The sequence below is a fragment of the Sapajus apella genome, unplaced genomic scaffold (genome assembly GCF_009761245.1).
Source record: "Sapajus apella isolate SASKATOON/1434 unplaced genomic scaffold, GSC_monkey_1.0 scaffold22, whole genome shotgun sequence".
NCBI lineage: Eukaryota > Metazoa > Chordata > Mammalia > Primates > Cebidae > Sapajus > Sapajus apella.
The window spans coordinates 18,952,009-18,976,405 of record NW_022436962.1 but is presented as its reverse complement, the minus strand read 5'-3'; the positions used below and the strand labels follow the sequence as shown (position 1 = coordinate 18,976,405).

Genomic DNA, 24,397 nt, shown 5'->3' with positions numbered 1-24,397 from the left:
TATTCAGAGGGCCTTCTTTATAGAACATAGTCAAGGCTGGTTTATAGCTGTGAAGTCATTAACATAGGAGACGAGTGTAGTAGGGCTATGGGGTCACTGTATGGGTTCTCTGTAAGAAAAAAGTATATATGTCCAAGTTCTATTCTGCACAAGCCATGTCCTAACAGCAGGAAAAAGAAATCTTTCTTAGGTGTTTAACTTATGTTTAGCTTGGCTATTCAAGCTCCAGCTCTTATTTTTCTGTGTGTATATGTATGATATACATGTCTCTAGGTTTGAATGTCGTTCTTTCTACTAATTTTGCATTTGGGTGTGTAAGTCAGGAACATTGAATTTCCAGTGTATACATAGAATTATAGCAACTGGTCTAAAGATAAATAATGGGGGAAACATAGTAACTGTTCCTGTTTTCAAAGACTTCCAACAATGCAGAAAAAAGGAAAAGCATATGAGCAATACATCTTTGAAAAAAGAAACAGTGAAAATACTCCAGTAGATAAATTATTGGTTATTGATAGAATTTTAAATTACACAAATTGGAGAGGCATAACAATTGCAACAGCTCTTGGTACTACTTAGGAAACTGAGGCTTATAGGTTTACCTGCACATATGTCATAGATAACATTAATCAACTGGCTAATGAACATGACTGGCAAATTATTGATTGCCTGATCAGTAAATACTTCAACTGTTTTGTTTTACAAGACTTAATATGTTTAAACAAGAACTTACTCTTTACCTACTTTACAAACCATTATTGAGACCCTGTGCTTAATAAAACAGTCCAACTGTGCTATTTACCCAGAGGAAGAAGAAAGAATTTTTTTTTTTAAGTCAGTTCTTTTCTGGTAAGTGTAACTATTCTAGTATTGGATAATGTTTCTGAACTTCAGTTTTCTCATCTATATAATTGGCATAAATGAAACATGAGAAACAAAACGATGTATATTCAGCTCAGTGTGTGTCACATGGTGAGATCTCCCTAAGTCTCTTCTTTTCCTTTGCCTTTCTCTTTTCAGTGTTCAGACATTTTACCATCAAATAAACTGAAGTTTCTAGCTTTTCTCACATTCAAGATTATTATGATATACTACACTAGTACATCTGACCTTAATAACAAGCAATTTTCTATAGTTAATCGTATAGCAATAGATTGGGAAAGTCTCTGATTCTCATTCTGTAGCTTCTTCTTCCCAGGCCTGTAATCACTTAATCTTTACCTTTAGGCTCAATCTACCCTGGTCCCTTGGATCATGAATTCATCTGGAAGATTCAGACTGATGCTTTAAGACTCTTAGGAAGTCAATCTTGCAGAAGCACCTGGCCTCTATTTTGTACACACTTTGTTCAAAGAGCCTGCTAGCACCTTCCCAAGATCCACATGCATCATTCCCATTTTCTCTCCTGGTTGTGGTGATTGACTCTCTTTATGTTCTTGGAAAGCTGCCCAATATCCTAAAACCAGCATTGCTGCCTGTATCTTACCAGGCTGCACCCTGGACTAACGTTGACCTCCTATACTCATCTTTGGACTCTAGATTTCTATTACGTTCCAAATTGTGCTGGCTTGTCTGACCTTCCAAGTTTCACCTATTGTACTTATCTGTCAGTTCAAGTCTCTCTATTCTAGCTCTATCCCACTTCCTTCTTTCTTTAGCCTGTGTCCCTCTCTTGGATCCCTGAATCATTTTGAGAACTAGCTACTGTTATGCCCTGCCCATGTGATTAGCAATGATACTTTCTCCCTGTGCTTGGAGCTGGGCAGTCATACTCCCTACCCACCCGGGTAAAAAATGTCTGGATTCAAATCTACCTTTCATAACAGATCTGATCTGCTATTCTAGGCAGCTTTACTCAGTGATATATAGCAGACTTTATGTAGGTTAACAAAGCGTTATGGTATCATTCTTGTGACAGCCCTACATTTTTATTATGATTTTTGTGTTTGAGGTCCTTTTTGTGACAATTTCTTTTAGATGAAAATGCTTTTCTTGAAGCCCTTTTGGTACTTGGGAGCCTCATTGGAATGAATTTAATACAAACTTGCCTTATTTCAAATTTATGTTCAATATTGAACACATTGTTACCCATATTTAGGACAGTAGGCAGGTAAAGGTTGCAGAATTTTTATGAAATATAAAGTAATATCCACTGTTATAATGAAACCCCTACATAAAATTGTATAATACGTGAGTTTCTTATTCCTCAAATAGTCTAATTGATTGTTCATTGGGCTCACTCAGCCAAAAGTAGAGAGAAACTTTGTACAGACATCATTAGTTTTTCTCCATTTAGAGATTAATCATGAAGAGCTCTGGCTCTTTAATTCTGTAATTTGTATATTTAATGGGCTGCTGCAGAATCTATGACAGTAATTAGCATAGCCTGAAAACTCATTAATACGCAACAACATGATTAATGCAGCATTAATGCAAACATGACTGAAGTTATTTGGGTTATGTAGTAAGAAGATTAAAGCTAAAATGTCCTGTTTGTTTTACCAGTGGTGAGTATAATAGAGTGGCAAAAAAATAAAATAAAAACAGGTATCAAATTAGCTGTTTTGAAAAAGAAAAAAAAACAGCTAAATTTAAATCAAGGTGATTTCCTTTTTCCCTTAGCTCTAAAATTTGGGTCATAAGTTATTATGTTTTCTCCTTTTATATTTATTCATTTATTCATACATTTATCATTACTGAAAGAAAGTTCATTCAACCTTTTAGTTTAATGTAGTTAACCTTTCAGCAGCTTTAACATAATATTATTAGTCTTACATTGAAAACAATTTTAAATTATACTAATCTTTGACCAATACACTACACATTTCTGTTTTAAAACTAATTTGTATTATTGGCTATGCCAAATAATTAAAGGGTATGTTCCTACTTATCCAAAAGTTACATATTATGCCTTCTTATCACTATGTTTACCTCTTAAGTAAATATTTGAATACTTTATAAAATACTACCATTAAATTCATTTCTTTTAATAAAACTATCAAATATGACATGTTAAATACTGAAATAATGTTTTGGATGTAAAGTATAAAAGTTTTACTTGTTCTTGCTGTCTCATGTAATCATATTGAAGTCCTCCAATTCTTCTTTTTCGGCTTTTTTTTTTTTTTTTTTTTGGAGACGGAGTCTGTGTCACCCAGACCAGAGTGCAGTGGTCCTGTCTCTGCTATTGCAGTCTCCACCTCCTGGGTTCAAGCTGTTCTCCTGCCTCAGCCTCCCAAGTAGCTGGGACTACAGACACCCACCACTGTGCCCAACTAATTTTTGTATTTTTAGGAGAGACGAGGTTTCACTACGTTGACCAGGCTGGCCTCAAACTCCTCACCACAGGTGATCACTCGCCTTGGCCTCCCAAAGTGGTGTTATTACAGGTGTGAGCCACTACACCTGGCCATTTTTTTGCTATTTAGTATGACCTGGTTTAACAGCTGTCCTAAACTTTCAATGACTTATTTTCAAATCTTGTAGTCAAATGTCAAGAGTCAATAATAGCTCAAACAAAACTTGCATTTTAAGGTTAAGCAATTTGAATGACTGAAAAAATATTTGTCTGCTTTTTTGTACTTATTTTATTCTAATTTTTTCTTATAAAAATATAAGAAAAATGTTTATGATTTCTTTTTCAATAAAAAAAAAAATCAGGTGAATATCCACTAAGTACCTAGCTCTTGGCTGGGCATTGAGGAGGAAAAGCAAATCCATCACGGTATGTGCACTTGGAAATAACCATTTGGGAGAGGAGAAGCTCCTTTCAACCTAAGGGTGGCTATAGGCAGGAATGAAACTTTTCACCATAGAGAGCAAGCATATCAATATTACCCCTGCTACCAACAGATGGCACTATGAGTGGTTTGTACCACAACTGAATTTGTGGGACCAATAATTTTGCTAACATTCTCAGAAGTTACTCTGTTTGTAATGAGAAGAACCCTGTTCATGCAGTGAAATGATACACATGCTCAATTTTGTGTGATTATCTTGTCAAAATTTCTGAAAAAAGGAAAAATCCTTTATATGGGATATTTTATTTAATTAAAATACATTATATTTTACCAAATTAATATATATAAAATTAAGTGGTAGTAGAAATTTAAAACAAAATAGAGTTCCTATTGCTTTGAATAATTGGTTTTTATATTTAGTATTATGTTATATTGTTATATATATACTGTATATATAATGTTATATATTATATACTGTAATGTTAGAGTAGCCAACTGATACTTACAAAACTAAACAGCTCAGTTCTACTGAAATATACCAGCTTTTGACTTATTTTTAAAAGGGAGGACCTAGAAACAGAAAGAAAATGCACCATTGGGTAAAATCATTTACCTCTAATGTTTTATTTCACCTCTATGGTTTTTAGTGTACTACAGAGCTGTTTAATCAGACCACTACCAAATTGAATAAATGACTATTTAGTGATCATTGAGCTATTTAGTGATGGAGTTTGGGAGGACTCCTTTTAAAAAATAAGCCTTTTTGAATAGTTTGTAGAAGACCATCTTAATACATAAAATGGAATAGAATGTATTTGCTGCATAATAGCTTAGTGGTTTTTTTTATTTCTGTATTGTGATGAAACAACCAGCCTTTCTAGAATGTAGCCAGTCCTTTGTTTCTCAGAAGCTATGCAGACTTGTGGTATTCAGTCCTAATGCTGCCATAACAGTGTTTCTCTGGTTCAGAAATGAGACCTTTTTGTTTAGTCTCTGTTTGGGCACAGCCAAGAGTTTAACACTGTACATGGAGACAAACTTGCTTTTTTTCTGTGGATGTAATCCAGGAGACCTTTTGAAGTCCTTACTGGATAGCTGACAGATTGAACTGGGCATCCAATATTAAAGGGTGGTACCATAGTTAGCAAGGGGATTTACTCCAGCAGAGTTTTGTGGATCAGGGATTGTTTGTAGCCTAGATCTTGGAAAAGTGAACAAAAAGGATGTTGACTAAAGATAAAAAACAAAAACCAGGTGTTGTCTTTAAACTCTGAGCTCTTGGGGTGGCAGTCAATATCTCTTCCATATTAGTATCTTCAGTGATGAGCATTGTCTGTTGGAGACACTCAATATACATTTCTTGAATAGAGTAAGGACTTAATGAACTTTGACATGGAAATAAGGTTCTGTATGACAGAGGACTGTGTGCTCATGAGAAACTGGACCATGTAGGTGAGGATGCTAAGGCCTCTGTTCCCATAGAGAAGTCCTTGAGATGGCTCAAGCTGCAGGTTCTCTTTCTTCTTGAACTTTGTAGGTATTCAAGGTGTCTCTAGTTAGAAATTTTATGTTTTGTAATGGGTAAAAATAGTGCTAAAATACATAGCTCTTTGCTGTTTATACGAAATTGAGGGCCTCTCAGAACAAAAACAGTAAACAGATTTTAATAATAATGATAGCTAGTACTTATATAAGGCCAAACAGTTCTAAGTATTTTTCATGTACTAACTCATTTAATCCTCCCAAAAGACTTGTGAAGGAAGAAACTATCCTTGCCCGCTTATAGAGGAGGATATTCGGTGTAGAACGGTTAAATGATTTCTCCAAAGTTATATGTAAATTAAGTGCTGAAGCTAGTTTTTGAAAGTTTGGCTCTAGCATTTGTTTTTGAACCATTAAGCCAAGCATCAAATTCTTCCTCCCACACTTTTTTTAACCAAAGAAATATCTTAACAAAATGACCCCTTTGGAGGGGGAATATACATGCATATGTGTGTGTGTCTGTGTGCATGCGCGCATGTGTGTCTGTATGTGTGTGAGGTGAGGATGAGGACCAAGATATCATTTTTTTCTAAAGTGGCTCATATATTGTAAGTAATTTAATTGAGGGAGGATATAATTGTATTAGCTAAAACATTTAGAAGTGTATAAATAGGTTTGTCTACACAAAGGTAAACATTCCTCTAATTCCTAAACAGTTTTTACTTCGAACTGACTTGAATATACCTAATATTTTACTGTCCTGATGATTAAAGTATGAGGAATGAATTAATAACCAAGTTCAAATATGTGTATTGTTACCATGCAGATCTGTTAGTAGTTCTCAATTCCCCCATCAGCGTGAACTAAAGAAAATGAAACTCAGTTGCAATAAGAATGCGCTCAGTTATATACAAAGATTCACTTCCTGATAATAAGAATGCTCATATAATTATATGGTCTACTTAAACAATTATGAGATGTTATTCTTTCATTGATTTGACATGCATTATTTGCTTCTTAGTATTTTCAAACAATGTATTTGGAGATAAATATTGCAGTCTGACTATAATGATTGTTTAGGTATTTTTTGGCCTGGAAGGAGGATGCTAGTTCATTTTATTAACATGTCCTTTGTCTGTGGAGGGTCCTCCACAGTACCATTTTAGTAAAATACTGGATCTTTACTGAACCATGATTACCAAAGACAAGGTGGCATCCTAGTCAGCCAGCAGGCTTCTTGCCCTACTCCCGACAAGCAAAACAAAGTAGGGTTGGGTAAGGGAGGTAATGGCCCTGAGTTTAGCCATTTTTATGGTTATGCTAAATCAGCTTCCCTTAAGAGAACCTCCTTCCTTTCCTTTCTCTGTTTAAATGAGGGGGAGTATGATATGACTTTTCTAGCACACTCAAAATCAGATGTGTGATCAAGTGCTGATCTGCAGGAAATTCTTAACTCTGTCTGATGTTTTCTGTTAGTTTTTTTTTCCTTTTTTGTCATAATGTTGGAATGTTAGCCAGCTCCTTTGTTTTGTATACCCTTGCTTTTTAAGGCAGAGTTCTTCTGTACAAGAACTGCTAAGTGACCCTAATGTTGTCTTCAAAATGTAGAGTCAGAATCAAAAATAGAGATTGTGAGTTTATTGTGAGTTAACAGTCTGTTATTCAAAAGTGAAATAAGAAAAATGGTTTTGCTTTTATTCCATTTCTGGGACTCTAATTTTTTCCAGAGGAGTTTAGAATAAAGTCTTGTATTGGTCCAATTGCTTGGGATACACTGAGATTGTTACTAGAGAGGGCTTTGGTGTAAAACCCTCAATGTATAATTCTTTAATGTTCTTTTGGGTCATTGAACACTTTCTACCTTAATGCTTGACATGGACCCCACCACTAAAATCATTCTAAGATCAAAGTCACTCAGCAGTTTTACTAATGCTTCAAGTTAGTGAAATTTTATTTTTCCCCCATAATACTTGTTTTACAAATAAAACACAGTATATATTAGCATACATGGTAAAATCAATTTTGAAACCTCTTTTATCAAAATATAAATTTAATTTCATGAAGTATTTGTATGTACAATTACAAATATGAAATATGTCTATACATGTATCTTTGCATGCACTTGGATCTTATTTGAGGTATAAAACATGAAACTAGAACTAATGTGTTCTATAAAAATATTTTAAAGTTATTTTTTAAATTTTATAGAAAGAGTATTGATAAAAATTTAGTTTTATTAAAAATATTCTTATACCTATAATTAGTAATAAAATTTTGCTTTAACCTAAGCTTAAATGCTTTATTTGCTAGAGTCACTTGTTAAGACACTAAAAGTTTTATGAGATATCAAGGTAAAATAGATACTATTTCAAAAAACAAAAAAACATGCTGAATTTTCTTTTTTGCTTTATAAAACAAGCAAGACCTTTATGTAGATTTCTACAATTCATAATTCAATTGCCATTCAATGGCATTCAATTTCTATTTTAGATTATTATGACTTCAACTCAAGACACAATGTTTTCCAAAATGAATTTAATGTGGGGTGTACTTATGTAATAGATTAAATATTATAGATGTTAATGTGATTGGAATTAAAAAATTATAGCATGTATAAAGAAAGGATGAAAATGTACAACTGTTGGTTGTTGATAGAAGCATTCCAATTAAGAAAAGTATTTTTTTATGATAAACCCAAGTATATTTTTGTAATGTACTTTTTAATAATATACTCTGATTTTAAAAGTCTCTTTTATAATGTACTTCTATATATTTTTTCTTGGGAAATCTTGAAATTGTATTAACAATTGCATAAATATCTTGTTGCCTGGCATGGTGGCTGACACCTGTAATCCCCGCAGTTTAGATACCTAAAAGCAGAATTTAAAAATATTACTAAAAAAAGCATTTTTTTCTGTAAATTTGTAAGCATGTAGTAAAGAAAACTAGAATATATCCCATTCTCACTTTATATGTCAAAATGAATTACAATTGGAGTGAAGTATTAAATGTAAAAATAAAATATTTAAAAATGATTAGGAAGAGTTGCTTAGTCCAGGAGTTCTAGACCAGCTTGCGCAGTGTAGTGAGACCCTGTTTCTACAAAAATGTTATTTAAAACTTAGCTGGGTGTGGTGGCACATGCTTGTAGTCTCAGCTACACAGGAGGCTAAGGTGGGAGGATTGTTGAGGATTGTTTGAGTCCAGGAGGTCAATGCTCAAATGAGCTGTGATCATGCCACTGCACTCGAGTCTCGCAACAGAGAAAGACCTTGTCTCAAAAAAAAAAAAAAAAAAAATGAAAATAAATAAATTTCTTGGTATGCAAGGGCAATTTGGGGTTGATAAGTTGGAGAGAGATGGAAAGATACCTATATCTACATAGATAGAGCTCTCTGTGTATATACATATGGATACAGATATAGAGATATATCTACATGTACATAGATATATATCTATGAAAAATATATATCTAAATAGCCATAGATATCTATTAATATCTATATACCCGTATCTATCTATACATTTTAACTTAAAACTTTATACACATATAAGCCTGTAGTTCTATATTTGTAGCTAAGATTAAAAAGCTACCCAGGAAAAGACCTGGGCTGTCCTTTGATGGTATCTGGTGGCATTTCATATTTGACATGTTGATTGTTATTGGTGTTTGCATTGGTGAATTCTTCCACTGGAACTTTCATTTCTTCATGGTTTACCACTCACCTAAAATGTTTTCTTTCTGGGTAATAACCCCTCACTGCTTTCTTCCTCTTTTAGCCCAAAGTTTCCTAAAAATTTTAAATGGATTGTAGTCAGTTTTACTTACCTTTCACAGAATAGCAACTCAAGAAATAAATGCTAAGAGAAAGAATAAAAGTATGTAAAAAATAAACTAGAAGCATAGTTATCTAAGACAATAACTGGACAAACCAAGAGTCAACATTTTACTTAATGGTTTAAAAATGGTATCAATTCTTACTAGTTAGGAACAGTAAATAATGCTTATTACCTCCACTGTTTTTTAGTGTTGTTCTGGAGAATATAACCCATATGTAATGACAGAAAGAAGAATTATGGCCTGTTGAAAAGGAATAGATGAACTTATCAGATTTTTTCAGAAAATAAGTTTATTCTCAAAAAGGAACATCAAAACCTATTATAAATATTAAAAGTATAATAAGATGGTTAGCTATAAATAAATGTATTTTTTCTATAATTCAGCAATAACAAATCTGAAAATGATCTGAGTCTTAATGTCAATTAAATATATAATAAGTACTACAGCTTAACCAGAAATGTGCAGGATCCATTTAAGGAAAGAGAAAATAAGTACAATAATTTTTTAAATATTAATACAAAAGAGTGAATGAGTTGATAGGTAGCTAATAGCAGAATTTAAAAAATTTACTAAAAGAAAGCTTTTTTTTTTTTTGTAAATTTGTATCTAGGAAAGAAAATTAGAATATGTCCCTATCTCATTTTATATGTCAAACTAAATTACAAATGGAGTAAAGTATTAAGTATGAAAGTATAGGAAATGAATGGAAAATAAAAGTAAGTTACAAATTTGGGACTAAGAAGCCCAATTATAAAAAGCAAGGGGAGACAACATTATTGGGGAAACAATTAGGTTTTAAAATAAAAATAGATACCCTTTTTACATTTAAAAATAACATTTAAACCCAATTGTTAAAAAAAAAAAGGTAAATGACTGTAACATGTGACAGACAATGAAATAATATCCTTAATGTGGAAAAAACACTTACAAACCAATAATAATGATGCACAAATGAAAAAAGTATCCAAATGAAGAACTATGATAAAAGTTTACTCAAAATGGATTAAAGACTTTAACATGAGACCTAGAACCATAAAAACCCTAGAAGAAAAGCTAGGTAATACCATTCAGGACATACGCATGGGCAAAGACTTCATGACTTAAACACCAAAAGCAATGGCAACAAAAGCCCAAATTGCCAAATAAGACCTAATTAAACTCTAGAGCTTCTGCACAGCAAAAGAAACTTATCATCAGAGTAAACAGGCAACCTACAGAATAGGAGAAGCTTTTTGCAATCTATCCATCTGACAAAGGGCTAATATCTTGAATGTGCAAGGAACTTAGACAAATTTACAAGAAGAAAACAACCCCACCAAAAGGTGGGCGAAGGATATGAACAGACACTTCTCAAAAGAAAACATTTATGCAACCAGTAAACAAGAAAAAAGGTTCATTATCACTGGTCATTAGAGAAATTCAAATCAAAACCACAATGAGATACCATCTCATGCCAGTTACAATGACGATCATTAAAAAGTCAGAAAACAATAGATGCTGGAGAAGATGTGGAGAAATAGAAATACATTTACACTGTTGGTGGGAGTATAAATTAGTTCAACCATTGTGGAAGACGGTGTGATCATTCCCCAAGGATGTAGAACCAGAAATACCATTTGACTCAGCAATTCCATTACTGGGTATGCAGTGCTGTTTATTGCAGTGCTGTTCACAATAGCAAAGGCTTGGAATCAACCCAAATGCACATCAATGATAGACTGGATAAAGAAAATGTGGCACATATACACTATGGATTACTATGCAGCCATAAAAAAGGATGAGTTCCTGTCCTTTGCAGAGACATGGATGAAGTAGGAAACCATCATTCTCAGCAAACTAACACAGGAACAGAAAACCAAACACTGAATATTCTCACTTATAAGTGGGAGTTGAACAGTGAGAACACATGGACACGGTGAGGGGAACATCACACACTGGAGCCTGTTGGGGTGGGAGGTAGGGGAGGGAGAGCATTAGGAGAAATACTTAATGTAGATGATAGGTTGATGGGTGCAGCAAACCACCATGGCACGTGTGTACCCATGTAACAAACCTGGACATTCTGCATGTGTATCTTAGAACTTAAAGTAAAATAATTTTAAAAAATAATAAAGTTCAAAGTCAGTATTTGTCTTGGAAATACAAATTAAAACTAAAATAAGATTTTATTTTAAATCTATTGAATGCTAGTTGATGTCTTTCCCAAATGCCAGGCCAACCTCTCCTAATGCTAGAAATGTTTTGCCTGATAAGGGTTGAAAACTATTTATAAGGTATGGAAAGGAAATTACATAACTTGAGAAGTTTCTTGCAGTGATCTCAGAAATGAAATGGCAGTTAGATGGCAATTTTACTTCATTAATTTATAAATTTATGCACTATTTCAGAGTTTTGAGATCATGCAATTCAATGTCTCCATTTCAGACTGGAAACCCATGAGCTATTTTGTGCAGGAAATGAGCACGATAACACGTATATATGTTTCATAAAGTATCTGGTGGATATTACTTTCTTGATTCTTTATCATTTGAAGTTTGTAAAGCATGATCAGTCTTTATAAGGGTAACATTTAGACAGCCACAGATTTTAATTGTTCTAAGGAGAAAATGGGGGATTATTTAAAAAGATGAAAAGAAAACATTCTTTGAGCTAAAAGCAGAACCACCATCTGACCCAGCAATCCTGTTACTGGGTATATACCCAGAAGAATATAAATCATTCTACCATAAAGATACATGTATGTGGGTATTCATTGCAGCACTATTCACAATAGCAAACACACAGAATCAACCTAAATGCCCATCAGTGACAGACTAGATAAAGAAAATGTGGTACACATATAGCAGGAAATATCATGCAGCCAAGAAAAAGAAGGAGATCATGTCTTTTGCAGGAACGTAGAGCAGGATGCCATTATCCTTAGCAAATTAATGCAGGAACAGAAATCCAAATACTACATGTTCTCACTTATAAGTGGGAGTTAAATGATGAGAACTAGTGAACACAAAGGAACAGCAGACACTGGGGTCTATTTGAGGGTGGAGGGAGAGAAGGGAGAGGAGCATAAAATATAACTATTGGGTATTGGGCTTAATTCTTGAATGATGAAATAATCTATTCATCGAACCCCCATGACATGTGTTCATGTATGTAACAAACTTTCACATGTACCCCCAACCTAAAATAAAAGCTTTTATAAAACACGTTTCTTTGTTTTATACAGATCAAAATGAAATCATTTCTCAACACTTCTTGTACATTAAAGCACATTATTCTTGGTTTTTTCCTATAGTATTTCGTGACTTTTTATCCTAATCTATACTTCCATTGTAACTTTTAGAATGCTAATCTAGTATTTCTTGAAATCTTTTGTAGTAAGCAACTGAAAATATTTAATTTTCAAAAGCAAGAAATAATATATGTTTAAATAATAAGGTAACACAACTTTGGTATTCTAAAAAATAGATGTTTAGGGATTTATTCCAGGGCACTCATATTTTCAGGTTAGTTTTCAATTGTTATTTTGTCAAGTATAATCGATGTAGATTTTGTTATTCATGTATTTATAGAGCTGGTTAGCCATAAATATTTTATGAATGGAGACTTTTCTAGCACCACCTAATGGCAGTCAAGTAAAAAGAAAAATCTTTTCTAATTTAGGAACTGTTTTGCATAATTTAAACTGTATAACCAGAGTTACTTCTATATGAAACTGAACTTTTACATTCCCTAATGCACCAACTAGACACTGGAAATCCATCTCTGAGCAATTGGATTAGGTAGGAATGAAGCAGAAGGGATATTTGATCATGAAGCCAAAGGGTTTCTGCTGTCTTTGTGTGTGCAAGAATAAGAAAATACCTAGGTAATAGAATATATTAATTTTATGTGAAGATTTTATTTTTAATCTCAGGAGCCAATTCATTGAGACTCCTGAAAAAAGCATATTTTGACTATTGTATTGGCATATTTTATTTGTCTTGTTTTTCAGTAGTTATGTCTTTGACCAATTAATGCTATTGGCTTATTAAAGCATTTTAAAAGTTTCTGATAGATATCCTTTAAACTGAGTCATATCATTCTGATTATAATATTAGAATTTTTTGTTGAATATGAGTCAAAGAACATGGTTTAGATCCATAACTCTTAACTCAGGATTTACTCACTTACTTCATATGTTTCCTAGCAGGATTTGAAGAATGTGTTGTCTGTCATATCTCTAGGATCAAGATTCATGGATTTGGTTAATGTGTCTGAAGGAGAAGGAGAATTTAGGGATAGCACCAGATTCTGATACTTTTCATCCTTGTCTCAACACTTTGGTTTGATACTTCCTTCTGTGATATAAAGAGGGAATATTAGGCAGACTGCAGATACAGGAAGGTTTTTTTTGTTTGTTTGTTTGTTTTGTTTTGTTTTTGAGATGGCATCTCACTCTGTCACCCAGGCTGGAGTGCAGTGGCATGATCTTGGCTCACTGCAACATCCATCTCCAGGGTTCAAGTGATTCTCTTGCCTCAGCCTCCCAAGTAGCTGAGATTACAGGTGTGCCACCACGCCCAACTAATGTTTGTATTTTCAGTAGAGATGGAGTTTCACCATGTTGGCTAGGCTGGTTTTGAACTCCTGACCTAAAGTGATCCACCTGCCTTGACTTCTCAAAGTGCTGGGATTATAGGCATGAACCACTGCACCGGCCAGTTACAGGTAGTTACAAAAATCAACAAGAAAGAGATAGTCTGGTGGTGGTAATAGTTTCCAGAAAGTGTCTTCTCTCAGACTGCGTTTTCATCCCTTTTATGAACATTTATTTATTGATGCCCTGTAACGCCCTTCACTTCATTGTGCACCCACTGAATTTTAATTCATTCTTCACAGTCCAGTTCAACCATCACAGCTTTGTTAACTTTTTCTGTACGTTATTTTGCTCTCATTTCAACAAAATCTGTCACTGTTTTGCTATGTTATACCTGAAGATTACGTATCTTTCTTGTACTGGTTCTTTATAATATTTTGTACTCATTTGGATACAAATACTTCTACTATAGGACGGGTTTCCCTTAAAATAAGTGTTATACCCTTCTTATTTATCTTTATTTTTCAGAGCAAACGTATTTTGCCGAAAGCAAAGGCAAGTTGATGGAACTAATGTATCTTTAAGTTATTGTCTACTGTTTATTTTATCTAGTTTTATATTTTAATGTAGGTCGATGTTTTCATTTCTTCCTTTCATTAATCAGTTTTTTTTATTCCTGCTAAAAGTTAACTAGTATTTACTGTTAGTTTTTTTGTTTTGTTTTCTTTTAGAGACAGGGTCTTACTATGTCACTATCTTGCCTAGGCTGGACTCAAACTCCTTGGTCCAAGTGATCCTCCTGCCTTGAGCTCCCAAATAGCTGAGACTGTAGACATATGCCACTGTGCCTAGCTGGGTTTTTGTTTTGTTTTGTTTTGTTATTTTTAACATCATATAATACTTGATTGACTTTTCTAACCCCATGGATCAATATCTGTTTTTAAAGTAAAAAATTGTTAACCTTGTTATTGAAGACTAAAAAGAGAATGTCTGGCATAAAGGCTATTCTAAATTTTTGAAAAATTCTCATGAGAATATAATCTATATAAAGGGTACATCTGGAAAATACAGGTATGTTTTTAAGAGAGATTCAGAATTTACAAGAAAAATTTCTTGAATATGAAGATGATTAGACAATTGAACAAATATGTAGGTAAATATATCAATCTTTATGAAACATAAAATAGCATTAAAAAGAGAAAAAATTATCACTGCTGTCACTTATCCCTGTTGCAGAGGTCCTATTAATACAATAAAAAAAATAGTTTAAAAGTTGGACATAAATTGATCAGTTGATTATTATTTTCTGATACTATTTCCTGAAAACCCAAGATAATCCATTGAAAATATAGAACTAGTTGAACAGTCTACAAATGGACTGGAGTCCAGAGATGTATATATAAAGCAGTTGCTTTCCTGTTCTCACAAAATTATTCATAATATAAATAGAAACTTCTCTTTCAAATTGGGATGTAGAAGAGTGAGAAAGAAATTCATTTGCATGGCAACAACAAGAAAAAGCAGACTTAATAAATATGTCTTTTCTGTGAGGCTATCAAGCAGCAGGCGATGCAGAAAACCCTGGCTGAACTGAATTTTAGGAAGAAATAAATGCTTCATAGGTGATCAGAGTGCTGTGGTAGCTTCTATATCTGAGGCTAAGCACTTGTTCTGTTCAGACAGCAGAAGGGTATGCTACTATAGATGGGGAGAATTTTTAGGGTCAAGGGGAAATCATCTAGCCTTAGAGAACAATGTGGCCTAGTAAGATGAAGTGAGATCTAGAAGTCTAAATGCCAAAGCAAGTAGCTCAGCCCCAGGTTCCACTATTATTCTCCACACTTGAATTTTGCCAGGATAATGTCAGTTGAAGAGGCCTTAGAAGTAGATTCCTCTGAAATCTTGCCATGATTGTATTCCAGAATTATGAAGAAATTTAATCCAAGTATAAACCAAAAATATTTATAATCCCAGCCAAGTCCCCTTGTTAGTTCAAATATGGGTAAGACCAAATCGGTGGCATCCTCAATGGTTGAAGGTTGGGCTAAACACAGGTGAACTAAATATGATTAAAGCCCAACTTCAGTTCTACATAGTCAGTAGAAATACATCCGTAGATTGCCAAATTACTGTAAATTAGAAAGCAAAAAAAGTAAAGCAAATATTGTAAACATTTTTAAAAACATAAAGGTAAAATTCATATAATGGGTGAAAAGATGAAATATCTTAAGAGATAAATGATAGCTCTAAGAAGAAATAAAATAGAAATTCTAGATCTTAAAAGTATAAAGCTACAATAAAAACTTTATTGGATAGGTGTAGTAGAAAATTGGTCAGTGCAGAATAAAAGATGAATGTATTTAAATACATCATTATGAAGTAACCAAACAAAAAAGAGAAAAAAGATTGAAAAACAGATCAATAACATGTAGAATAATATCAGGAAATTTAACATACATGGAGATGTGGGTTCCAGGAAGAAGAAATAGGCAGAAAAAATATTTGAAGAAATAACTGTTGCTAAATATTCAAATTTGATGATGAAACAACCTAAAAATTCGAGAAGGTCAATGAATTCAAGTAGAATAAATATAATAAAATCATATATTAGGTAGTCATAGCCCAATTTCTAAAAACAAAAGATTAAGGAAATAAAACCTTAAAATCAGCTAGAGAAAAAGAAGACACTATATAGGAGAGAACAATGAAAGGAATGAAGGCTAACATTTCATCAAAAATAATTGAGGCTAGAAGATAATAGAATACCTTTAGAAGCTTTAAAACGTCAATCTCAATTCTATATTCAGTAAACATATTATTCAAAAAATAAGTTGAAAGACATTTTTAGATTAAAATAATGAGTTACTATATCATGAACAATCTTGCATTACAAGAAGTGCTAAATACATTTTAGGCTAAAAAAATACCAATAATAACTCAAATATGAGGAAAGAATGAAGGAAAATGGAAATTAAACATGTGAATAAAGAGAAAATATTGTTAAAAATTCTTTTGAAGGTATTTGACTAATTAAAACAAGAAATTTAAATATATTCTGCATATATATAAGATAAAATTAATATTAAACTACATATACAAAAGTAAACTATGAAAAAGCACAAATGATTGAGCAATGGTAAATGAAAATATGTTGCTATAAGGATCTTATATGTGAAGTAGCATAATGTTAATTTGTGATAGTATGTGAGTTAAGAATGCATATGATGGTCCTTAGAGAGCCATTTTAAAAAGTCTAGCTAAAGAGCTGAAAAAGATAGCAAAATGTAAGGGAACTCCTCTAATCCATAACAAGACAGGGAAGCCACGGCAAAGGAGCAAATAGTAAATGAGAGAAAAAAAAAAAGTGAGAAGAAAGAATTCAAACAGCAAGATGGTAAAATTAAATTCAAAACATATTAATAATTATGTTGAATATAAATGCACATAACACGATAAGAAAGAATAGTTTATTAAACTGGTTAAACAGGCAAGACTCTTACATGTACTGGGTACAAGAAACATACTTTAAGTATAAAAACACAAATAGCTTAAAAGTAAAAGGATAGAAAAAAACCGTGAAACATCTATCATAAGTAAATGGCAGTGGCAATATTTATATCAGCCAAAATAACCTTTAAGACCAGTAATATTACTAAAGAGACATTTTATAATGATAGTCCATTGATTAAAAAGGTGCTTGTATGTAGTAATAGAGTTTCAAAATACATAAAGCAGAAGTTTACAAACTAAAGGCTAAAATAGACAAATTCACTCCTATATTTCAAGATTTTTAAATGACTTTCTTAGTAATTAATAAAAGAATTTGATAAAAATCTATAAGAATACAAAAACATCAAACACACTATCAACAAATTTAAGTGACAGTTATTGTACTTTTTATCCAAAACCAGAAAATAGCTATTGTTTTTCAAATGTACATATTTTCCATGTACATTTAAAAGTATATACACTACAAATATTCTACAGCTAATATGCTAGGCCATAAAAGAATCTTAATACATTTCAGAAGTTGAAGGCAGAGTATATTCTCTGTTTATATAGAATTAAATTAGAAATCAATCTTAGAATGCTATCTGGAAATTGTCTAAATACTTCAAATTAAATAACACATTTCTAAATGCCCTACCAAACAAAAAGGAATTTTTAATAATTAAAAATAAAGTATAACATGAGCTTTTTGGAATGCAGCTCAAGTCATGCCTGGGGAGAAATGTATAGGTTAAATGATTATCTTAGAAGAAGGAAGTCCAAGCTTTCCTAAGCTTCTGATTAAAACAGGCAAAAAAGAACAAACTAAACCCAAAGTGATAAGAAATCTTAAAATATTAAGACAAGATTGGGTATCAATGAAATAGAAACAGAAAGCAAAGCCTAAAATTGGTTTGCAAGAATGATGGGTGTTGGGGAGCGAAGGGTGGTAAGGGGAGAGAGGGAGGGGGAGAGAGGAAAGGAGAGGAAGAGGGAAAAGTATTTTGGATTAATTTAAAAAATCTATCAATATGATTTATCACATTAACAGAGGAAACTAGCATAGCAAAATACCATATCATCTCAATAGAGTTGAAAAAATTTCACAAAATTTTACATGTACTCGTAATGAAAACTTTCAGCAAACTAAGAATAGGAGGGTGAAGGACCACTACAAATATTCCACAGCTTATATATAATAGCATATAATATATACGTATAATATCATATAACAGTGAAATAGTACATGTTTTGTTTTTAATATAGGGATCAAGTTTTGATTCAAATTTTATCGGTAGTTTTAGCCACTGCTAAAACAATCCAATAACATAAAATTCATAAATATTGAAAAGGAAAAGAAAATGTATTTATTTGTCATTGACACAATTTTATATGTTTATGCCTTAAACAATCTTTGAAAAAGTATTAGAACTAATAAATGAACTTAGATTGCAGAATACAATGTTAACATAAGTAAAATTAATCAAATATACTATCAATAAACAATTTTTTAAAATACAGTTGGATTTAAAAGAACATTCAAAATACAGCACTTAAATTTAACAAAATATAGGAAAAGATTTGTATAGGCAAAGCTATAAACCATAACTTAGATAAATCAATGTAAACCTAAATAAATGAAGATTTATCATATTTGTGGATGAAAAACAAAATGTTGTTAAAAGAACCATTTTCCTCAAGTCAATTTATTCATTTAATGTAATTCCAATCAAAATTCCAGCAAGCTTTTTTGTAAAATTCCCAACTTGATTCTACATGTTGAAAGAATATGTGTGAGACCTAGAATATCCAAAATACTATTGAATAAAGTATTTAAAAATTGATGGACTTAGCCATTTTAAGATTTAAAATAAAGCCATAATAATCAAGATTTTATAATATTTGTGTAAGTACTGGCAAATTAATCAGAAATAGACAGACTTGCAATGCCAATTAAAATTTGATGGAGCTAAGGCAATTCAATGGGGAGAGTATAATCTGTTCAACAAATAGTACTGTATAATGTGTGGTAGTAAAAAAAAAAAAAAGTTTAACCCTTACCTCACATCATGCATTCAATTTAATTTGAGAGGGGTTCATAGACATAATAAATAAAAGCTGAAGTTATAAAGCTTCTAGAAGAAAAATGAGAAAATATCTTGGTCATCTTGGTGTTGGTAAAGATTTCTCAGACAAGATACAAACAAAGCACTAAGGATTAAAAATTATAAATTTGGCCAGGAGCTGTGGGACATGCCTGTAATCCCAGCACTTTGGGAGGCCGAGGCTGGTGCATGATGAGGTCAGGAGATCGAGACCGTCCTGGCTAACTCAGTGAAATCCTGTCTCTACTAAAAATACAAAAAATTAGCTGGGCATGGTGGTACACACCTGTAGTCCCAGCTACTCAGGAGGCTGAGGCAGGAGAATCGCTTGAACCTGGGAGGCAGAGGTTGCAGTGAGCCAAGATTGCACCATTGCATTGCCTTTTTTTTTTTTGAGACTCTCTCTCAAAAAAAAAAAAAAAAAGGTGAATTCAACTCCATCAAAAAATATTAAGAAAATGAAAAGATGAGTCAAAGACTGGATAGACTAGGTATATGTTTAACTTAGAAAATGCCAAGCAGTTTTCCAAAATGATTGTTTAGTTTTGCATTTACATTAGCAATATATGAGAGTTTCAATTGCATCACGTGTTCCGCAGATTTTGGTGTTTTTAATTTTAGCTGTTCTAGTGAGGATAGAGATGTGTCTCACTGTAGTTTTAATTTGCAGTACCCTGATGAATGATGAAACTGAATATCTTTCTTGTGAGCATTGGTTACTTGCATATCAGGATTTCTAGTCAAGTGATTGTTTGGACGTTTTGCTCATTTTCCATTGGGTGGCTTGGGTTTTTATTGAGTTGTAGGATTTCTTTATATATTCTACATGTCAATTCTGAGACTTTGAATTTCTGATACAAGATTTTTAAAAATCTATGTAATTTTTAGCAGCTTTTTCATTCATACTAGGGACTTGTATTACAGGTTCCTTCTCTTGGTTTGGATTTTGGAAGGCAGAATTTTCATCAACTGAAATGTGTTAGCTCTTGTTTTCTTTTTGTTCTTACAGTAGTTTTGTATGGCTATTACCTGACAATTTCCAATCGTTCTGAAATGTCTTACATGTTCCTGGGTCTCCAATAACTAACTTATGTTGACTAGGATAAAGGCTTTTGAATGACTTTTTATGTTTCTTATTTCGAGAGAGACACATTTGGTTTTTGATAAATATTTGTGTTGAAGTCTAGCATACATGCAGAAAAGTGCAAAAAGTAGTAGTGTACAGGTTGACCCATTTTTATAAACTGGACAGCCCTGGGTACTAAGCACCCACAGTACAAAATAGAACACTACCGGGCCCCCAGTGGGCCTGCCTAGTGCCCTTTCTAAATCACAGCCAGGATTACTCTATCCTGACTTCTAACATCATAGATTGATTTTTGTCTGGTTTTGAACTTGATCATACAGTATATATTCATTTGTTCTTAGTATCTCTTACACAGTACCATGCTTGTGAGACTCATGTAGAGTTGGGTGTAGCTATAATTTGTTCATTCTCATTGTTTTGTGTTGTTTCTACAGTTGAATGACATTTGTGTATGTTTCAGTTTGAAGGCGTAATGGAAGGTCTTGCTGTAAACATACTTGTATATCTTTTGATCCTATGCATTTGGGTGGGGCTGGATATATATCAAGTAGTAGAATGGCTGGATCAAAAGATATAAATATGAGAAGATACATGGATAATTTAATAAATACTGTCAGTTTTTCAAAGAGATTGTACACTCCACCTAGAAGTTTATGAATGCATGTATAGATATTATTATATATTATAAATTCAACATTTAACTTATTATGTCTTACTATATAGTTATATGTAATATACATGTGTGTATGTGTATATACACACATATACAGTAGTTGCTCGTATTTGGCTACACTTTGTGGTTCCTTTTCATTTTAGCCATTCTAGTGGATGGTTAGTGGTATTGCACTTCATTTTGCATTTTCTGATGACTAGTGATACCGACCATTTTTCATATGTTATTTTCTGGCAATGTATCTTGGTATCAGATATATGTATTGCAAATATCATCTCTCATTATGTCATTTGTCTTTTCATTCTCTTATTCATACCTTGTTAATTCTAACATGGTCTAATTTATCAACTTTTCCCTTTATATTATAGCTTCACCTTTATTGTTTAAGAATTCTTTGCCTAATCCGTGGCCCCGAAGGTGTATGATTTTTATGATTAAATTTTAAAAGTTATAAACCCTCTTACTTGAAATTTAAATATTTCCATTTAGAACTTGGATTTTTCATATTTTTAGAATGTTAGGCCATGGATGTAAGTTTATTTTACACATCTCATGTATTACATTTGCACCAAGTAAGTGTTCCTTAAATGTTTCTTCAATGAATTAATATAGAGATGCAAGAAATGCTCTATTCTTTAAATACTGGAAACAAAACAAAAATTGAATTTTAGGACATTTCCTTTCTTACTCATTTTTTGAAAAGTAAAACCTAAATTTCGGCAAGTGAGAGAAATATAATTTTCACTTGTCTGCCCATTTTAGTCAGTGTTTCAGCTTAACACAAACATTAAAAGCAAAAAATATATTTTGTCACTGCTGAGGTCTGATCCACTACTCTTCTTATTCCTGGGCCTGGGATGAAAACAGTTTTGTGAGGCAGAGAGGAAGACTATAAGTTCAACTACATAGCTGTATTAAAGTTTCTGCTCTCCTGTGGCACACCACATGTCCACTTTCAGTTATTTGGCCAATACAAGTCACATTGCTGAGTCTAGGTCAATAGTTGGAAATCTGTAAATATACAAACTTCTTATAGAAAAAGAGAGTTTTAATAGTTTTGAATAGTTACGCATATTACCATTCTGTCTCATAGTAAAGTCAATAATATTTTCTTTAAAATGTTTTACATATTAATCTAAAGGTTGTTATATTTATATTTAAATACATTCTTTTTTTATTTAGTTCATTTGAAGAATTGATTACATGACTTAAGCATTTGGCTCAAAAGATAGGATTTATCTATGTCTATAACAATAATTAAGTAATTGTCAAGAGTATGATTCAGTGAATGTGTAGATTTTTAATTTTGTCATAGAGTTCGTGCAAAAAAACAATCATTCATCATTTATCTTGGCAATGTAAAGAGAAAAATGACAAGATTAAATTATTTGAAAAAGCTGTGGGAAAATCTAACACACAGGATGAAATCCAATTGCCTTTTACTATACTATAGCTTCCCTTCTTACAAGAAATTTTCTTCAATCTGTGTAAAGTATTATATTTTAGTTGCACTAACTGTGTTTTCTCATATAAGCATACAACTTGAAAATTAAATAATATATTTTAGAAAAACACATGCACTTGCATATTTTAGTAATTTTTATAAGATTCCCAAGCATCACTTGTCTAAGTATTTCTGTAATTCTTACTGATTTATTTTCATTCATCAGATTTCCCTTGAATTAAAGACAAGTCTTCCCAGATTGAGCAATTATTGATATCTTCCAACACCCAATTCCTTGCTTTTATTCTCCTCTTTACTACCACATAGATGACTCCAATACACTGGTAGAGAGTTTTGCTCTCTTCATGTTCCAAATTTTACCTATTCTTTTGTGAAATAAGCTTGAACTGTGTAATTTTATAGGGATAGGTTTTATTATAATATATGATACCAAATATCACATTTAAAAAATGGTGACAGAGTGCTTGCTTCGGCAGCCCATGTACTAAAATTGGAATGATACACAGATTAGCCTGACCCGTATGCAAGGATAATGCACAAATTCATGAAGCATTCCATATTTTTAAAAGAAATGGTGATAGAAAGATAAGACTTCTCAAGTACAGTTACTCTGAACCATAAGGAGAGAAGCTTAAGAGAAGAAAACAGTTGGTCAAAATATAATTGTTCTCTGCTTAGGTTACAGAGCAGACTTTATGTCCATGGTTCTGCTGGCAGATGCTGCTTTCTTTTGTCTCCCTGGTCTACCCTAATAATTTCTATGTCTCCCATTTTTTTCTCTATCAGATTTTTCTAATTAGTGTTCTGTACCCACCTTCTACTCATTCATTTCCTCAATCCTTATCACCAAGCAGTCAGGAGTCTGTCCATTCTACTCAACTGAAAAAGATCATGTCATTACCAGCTCCGTAAGCTTTTCTTCAGTTCTAATTATTCTGGACCTATAGGAAGTGCTTACGCAGTTAGCTAACTTTGCCTTCTTAAAGCTCTCTCCTACCTAGCCTTCCATTTTACAATATTTTCTTGATCTAACTTTATTCTTGCCCTTATTTTTTTCTTTTCTTAAATGTGGGCATTTCCATGAAAGGCTTTGGTTCTTTCTCTACAATCTGTCTCTTAAACATGGCTTTTGATAGATGATTGCCAATTTATTTTCCTAGTGCTATCTTCTCTTCTGAGATTTAGTTTCTCATTTCCAAATGACAGATAAAAGTTTTCTACATCATAACTTCAGTATTCCTAAAACTAAAGATAATTCCTAACCCCTAATTTCTTTCCTTATCTGACATTTCTATTTCTGTTTATAATACCCCACTTCCCTCAATAATTGATGAAAAGAATGGACCATGTTGCCCCCACTCCATTACCTCATATCGATATGTCTTAATGTGCCTTTTCTGAAATGTATAGATTTTATTCTTTCAATTAATTCAGTTACTTGCCTGCCTTTACCTTATTCTCCCAAAGCACAGTGTCCTTCTTTGTAGCTAAATTATGTCTCCTCTCTATATTTCACCGTCAGTTTTGTTGCCCTAGTCTCAACTTTGAAAATCCTATTCCTGCCCTCCGCACAAATTTTAATTTCTTCCATTTACTTATGGGATAAGTTTCAAATGGGTGGTTCAGTTTTTTCAGTGCACTTATTAGGGAAGATGAGAGCGAATAATACATCTAGTAGCAGGAGTCCAAATGAGTTTGACTACTGAAAAAGTGATTTGTTGGGGCAAACAATTCTATTCTGTGGTGTGGAAGAGTTGCCAGGAAGGACCACGTCCTGAATCTGACAGCAAGAACACAACATTCAAGCAGGCCAGAGTAAGAGAATAAGAGAGTGTGTAACAATGAGATATCAAAATCACTAGGACAAGTTTGTGGAAAATGGCCAAGAGCATAAAACGTAGAAGGTGGAGATGCAGAAGTCAAGAACGTCAGGATAAAC

General features: G+C 32.7%; 1 protein-coding gene and 1 non-coding gene across 3 annotated transcripts in view; both read left to right on the top strand.

Moving 5' to 3' along the window:
* Nucleotides 1-24,397, top strand: part of USH2A (usherin) — a 763,828-nt gene that overhangs the window by 278,490 nt on the left and 460,941 nt on the right. The window lies entirely within an intron of this gene.
* LOC116559138 lies at nucleotides 22,919-23,022 on the top strand. The gene has a single exon (XR_004272334.1). It is a non-coding gene; the product is annotated as a U6 spliceosomal RNA (small nuclear RNA).